The 5,821-nt window shown below is 40.6% G+C and overlaps 1 pseudogene; it reads right to left on the bottom strand.

Annotated features, from left to right (window-relative positions):
• Positions 1 to 594: 594 nt before the first annotated feature.
• Positions 595 to 5,516, bottom strand: LOC111724362 (annotated as a pseudogene).
• Positions 5,517 to 5,821: the final 305 nt, after the last annotated feature.

Genomic DNA, 5,821 nt, shown 5'->3' with positions numbered 1-5,821 from the left:
TTAGGTGTGAATTTACCCCCCTCCTCTCCCCTCCCACCTGCTTGGTTTCCACTGAGTTTTACTGTGATAGCCTTTTAATAGCTCAGAACCGGGCCCAGAGAGGTGGCTCATGGCAGTAATCCTAGTACTCTGGGAGGCTGAAGCGGGAAGATCACTTGAGCCCAGGAGTTGGAGGTTGCAGGGAGCTGTGATACAGCCATCACACTCTAGCTGGGACAACAGAGTGAGAATCTGTCCCTAAATAAATAAATGAATGAATGAATAAAATAAATAAATAAAATCAAAGCTCAGATCCTTTCTCTCTCTTTTTTTTTTTTCAGTTCAAGTAGTGAGTTTTAATTTAATAAGCTATTGTGTATTTAGGTGAAGCTCAATTAAAATTCTAATTGCATTACAAATTTGAAATTGTAATGAAGCAAATAGCTTTTATCATGAAACTGGAACATAAACATAATATCAACAAAAACATAAAAAAATTCCTACTCCAATTAGGTCTCAAAATATTTGCTCTACAGGTGGAACTCAGAGAAGTGAGTAGCAAAAACTTAAGATTAACTCAGCAGCTGAGTAGAAAACCTACTCTCACATTCAGAGCTAGCTGATGATTGTGTAGTAATTTGAAAAGAGCTCTTCTCCTTGTTTGATGTCCCTAGGGGCGACAAGGATGACACATCGAAGTGGGCTCAATTTTTCATAGCTATAGGCAATGTTTGGAAGATACTGCTTCAGTTCCATAGGGAAAACAGCAGGCACATCAAATTCCTGATAACAGACATTAGCTGCTCTGTCATTTGGACAACTGTTGACATACTGTCCTACAGCCAGGGGATTATAATTTCGGATGTTAGCCATGTCCTATCACTCATTTTTAAAGGGCCAAGTTGATCCCTCCCATTGCAAGATCTGTACACAACTTTTGATATCCCTTTGTCATTCTCAGTGCCCCATCCAGGCATCTAAAAATAAATGGATTTCCAATGGACTGGAAAAAGACTGGCTCATACTTTTGATATACTGTACCAGGATACATAGATACAACTGCGCCTTTTGGTACCAATCCTTTAGTAACGAAGACACCTTGTCCAGTGGAAACCAAAGAGCTAGTTGCTTGAGCAACACTGAAACCCAATGTCTTATAAAGAATTTCTTCTGGTTTAAAGATACTTTGCAGTTGATGTCTGTTTTCAAGCTGTTTCACCCTTTGATGTTCGAGTGCCAGTAGGTCTTGATGTTTTGATTTAACAGGTTCTGGAAGCAAAGTCAAGATTTCTGATTGCTGATCAAAATCATTTAAGAATAGAGCCTGGAAAACTTTCAGTAATGTTCCTAGGACATCTTCATCTGAGATAACTTTGTCTTTAGAATCCTCTGGAACATATTGGAGGGTCCTCGGGTTGTGGCTTAGGTTCAGCGCGATCCAGGGGATGAAGTGGTACTTGTAATGGTGCCATCGCTGCCACAGACCCTGCAGCAGGCGGCGCGGCACGGCTGCCCGGTGGGCAGATCCTTTCTCATACTGAACTCTCAGCTGTGTTCTTGCTAGTAGTAAAGGCTGTGGAATGTCTGCCTTCAGGATGAGAAGGAGATGCTACGGGAATGCAGTCTTCCTCTATCATTGTATCTGTATATCCTTAGGAAGAAATTCAGTAGATTTCTAGAAGAAAACATTGACCACTTTTCACTAATTGTGCCTTTCCAATTGGTCCCAAAGAAACAAGAAGGACCTTAGTGGCCTAATACAAGGTTTAATGCCCATTTTGCTCTTCCCCGCCTTTCTTCTTTTTCTGGGTGGGTTCACAGAAGAATTCGACATAGAAAATAATCTTCTCCTGCTATTGTCAGTCACCAAAACAACCATGTCCACTCCCACCTTTATGGAGGAAGTAACATTTAAACAGGGCAGGATTTCAATGAGGATGGTGAAGGGGTATTGGGGGCGGAAGGCTCATTGCCCCCTGGCTTTGGCCTTGCTCCTTCCCTTTGCTCTTTTCTCCTTCCTGTTTTTGTGTCATGATATGATACCACCCAGTCCTTTAGTCAGAACCTGCCAATACTGTATGTTTTCCTCCATGCCTGCAGTTTTTAAATAAAGCTTGATTTTCACTGATTTTATTTTTTCATGAGCATTGAAGACTATACTGTTTGGCAGGATCAACATTGATTTTACCGCCAGGTGCAGGAGACAGCCACCATGAGTGACCTCTGGGACACATAACGGCTCTGCTACATCCTCCCCAAACTCTTCCCTGAAATTCCATCTCAACAGCTATAATACTTTGATTTAATTTTTTTGACTCCCATTAAAATGTAAATGCCCAGAGGAAGAGTAATACCTTAACCTCTCTCTAAGCACTTATCCTTCAGGGTAAGTTAGATATTTTACTGACATTAGGTTTTTATATAAGAGGAAGAGAGGAGAGTGTGAGAATGGGGTGGAGGGGAGGAGCTCCAAGAGAAAGGCAGGAAATACCAAAGACAACTGACTTTACAGTCACCTAAAGCTCCAGCGTCAGCAAACATTACTGGGCTAATGTTTCTCAATTTTGGCTTATTAATCCTGGTGTCTTTGGATTGTGTTGGTTTCCATCCCTCTGCCCATGGCACTGTGGCATGGCCAAGCATCTCTGTCCTTACTGGCTATGGCTGGATAGAAATTCTGGGTCCGAGTTTCTGAATCATCTCAAGACTTGGTGTATTCCTTGTGTTGTTTGGCTGTCCTCCCATGTCTATTATAAATAAAGGCTATCCCCAACCTGGCTGACCATTCTCTCCTACTACTGTCCCCTCCTCCGTCCAGCTAATCCCTTTCCAAGTCAAAAAGCCCTTTCTTGTCTTCCATCCATCTCCTTTCTTGAGCCAGTTTTTTTTTTTTATCTTGAACTCTATGATCTCCATGTTCAATGGCTCTTCTCCTTGACTATTAATCCCGGATGTGGAATCTTGTCAAATCTTGTTTAAACATCAGAGTACTCTTTATATAGCCACTAAATCTCCTTCATCTTTCATGACAGGGATATCTTCAAGGAACTCCATCCGATTTGTTAAACATGACCTCCTCTGCCTGGGCCCTTGCGGCCCTCTTTCAATGAAGTCGGCTTTTCCAGGTGCTCTCCTACCACATCCTTTAAGAATGTTTCCAAGAACTCCCTCTACTGCACCCTTTCAATCCCTAAACAAACCAGATGTTACACATGCTGGTCTCCTATCTCCCTGTTTGTCTTAAGAGGGATCTTGAAAGAAATATGAGGATGGATCTGGCTATTTTCAAATCCGTTAGAATTACTTCCAAATAAATAGATTTCAGTTACTGCTTCTTTACTTTGTCTGCTCTTTCCAAGGATGCAAATTTTTTAAAAAATAAAATAAAATATGCCTCTTGTTTTTAAACTTGCATATAGGTCAGTAGTTACCATCAATTGTACATTTGGGATTTGAAGAGGCTCAATATTCACATGTCTCAGTTCAGAACCAATTGAGAGATGGGCATAGCTATGTGAAGAATAAACTATCCACCTTTAACCCTGTAAGTGGATTTTCTATTGTCTTAATCCTGTATTAGATAAATGTTTCTGGTCATTCTCTGCAACAGTTGGATAATCATAAGCTCCTACCCTGAAGACGGAGCCCATCCTATAGAGTAAAATACATTCTTTTGACAGCTAGGCAGATCTCACAAAGATGAGAGAGAGGCTAGGTCTGAGCCAAGCATGCATATTTTCCCCCCTAGTTTATCACTCAGGAAAGTCATTTTTCCTTAAAGCATAGAATGTGTAGAGCATAGGGAGGGGCCAGAGAAGTGTTCTTAAATGGAAATTCCTCCAGATGGAAGTTCAAATAGGTGGGCAAAGGCTTCCAGTAATGTTAATTCGGATAAGAACTAGATACATTGTTTGACTTAAAATATAGGTTCCCAAGGCCTAAACTGATTCACTATTTGGGATAGGGCCAGGGGTTTCTAAATATAGAAAAGAGCCACAAATAATTCTGGTGCAGGTGGTTAGTGAACCCCACTTGGAGGGACGTTATGCTAGAGTTTTATAAGATGTTCTTCCAAAAAGAGATTGTATAGAAAAATGTTCTAGAAATATTGGATGAAAAAAATTAAGTACATTTGTTTCTTGATTTATAGTATTATATACATTTGACAGGATGGTACATGATATTCCTCAAACTTTCTTTCAGAGCACTTCTTACTGACTTGAGGGATACTTGTACACTAACATAGTTTGAGAGGTCCCAAGTTGAGTACCTGAAAAATGAGAAGAAACCATTGTCACCTAGTGCTGGTTAGAATACACCTGAAATTCTAGGCACTGTCATACTTTAAGACAGTTAAAGTTGCTGAAAACTTGGAGCATTTTGAAAAATTTGGATTTTTTGAAATTTGTTAATCATATCTAAAAGTTAAAGGCACCAAAGAGACTCTGGCTAAGATGGCAGCTCAAATACTCACATCTAAACTCAGTCCCTATCAAAACCCCACCAAAACTATAGGCAAGGGACTCAGACAACTAGGAAATGAGGAGAGAAGACAACAGCCCGACATTTGGGAAACTGGAAGGCATAAGGACCTATAGTAGATGAGTTAGAACTAAGACAGCAGAATCCAAAACCTGAGTGGAGAGAGATGGAAATCAAGGTGTTCCCATCTCAGACTACACAGAATCTCTGGAATTCCCAGGGGTTGACAGTTCCAGGTTCCCTTGGGCTTCATGGTGGAAAAGGAGATGAATAGCACTGGGTGAAAACTGCTGGCGATCCAATCATATATTTAGCTCTCTCAAGTTCTATGACCCTTCTCTACCCTACAGATGGCTAAAGATTTATTCTCTGAAGAGTATTAAACACAGAATCTCAGGGCTGGGAATTCTTTGGCACAGATGTTAGTATAGTTGAAGATGGCCTATCCTAATCAAACTCTATATGCAATAAATGCTGAATGATGAATTTCCCGGTTCTTTTTTCTTTCTTTCCTTTTTTTTTTTTTTTTTTAAGAGACAGTCTTATTTTGTCACCTTCGGTAGAGTACCATGACATCACAGCTCGCAGCAACCTCTAGCTCTTGGGCTTAGGTGATTCTCTTGCTTCAGCCTCCCAAGTAGCTGGGACTACAGGCAAATCTCCTGGAATCCCCCAAGCATAAAATTGAAAGACCAAAACAACCAACCAGATCACCATATAGGGAAGCTCAGTGACAACAGCTCCATTCACGAATGACTCCAGGCATATTCTTATTCTAGCCTTTTAAGAACGTTTCCACTCCCCATTAAGAGGCTGTATCTATTTCTCTTCCCTTAAGATTTAGTAGGTATTTGTGACTGTCTCAATGAATGGAATGTATTTTCTGATTTTTGAGGCCAGGTCATAAAAGGAGATATGACTTCCAACTCACTCTTTCCTTTTTGGGGGGTACCTAACCATAGGATCATGTCACCATGTTGTGGGAAGCCCAAATTATAGGCCACATGGAGAGGCCTGCTGGAGAAGAATTAAGACCCTCAGCCAAATGCTAACATCAATCACGAGACCCATGAGGGATGGATTCCCACCCCCAGCTTTGGAACCTCTCAGCTGAGGAGGCCTCTTGCATCCAGAAAGCCATCTTTGCTCTACGGTGTCCAAATTCCTTGCCTACAGAACCCACCCACCCACAGACATAATATATAGCATTTTAGATGGCTATGCTTTGGGATAATTTGTTATAAAAACATTAGTAACTAGAATAAGCATTAATTAAACATTTAAACAGTTGAACTTACAATAATTATTTTCGAGACACTTTCTTAAAACTTTCAAGGTCTTTAAGGGAAATAGTATGTCA

Source organism: Otolemur garnettii, unplaced genomic scaffold (genome assembly GCF_000181295.1).
Source record: "Otolemur garnettii isolate 467f Iridium unplaced genomic scaffold, OtoGar3 scaffold00022, whole genome shotgun sequence".
NCBI lineage: Eukaryota > Metazoa > Chordata > Mammalia > Primates > Galagidae > Otolemur > Otolemur garnettii.
Note: the sequence above shows the minus strand (reverse complement) of the source record. Positions and strands in the feature narration are given on the sequence as shown.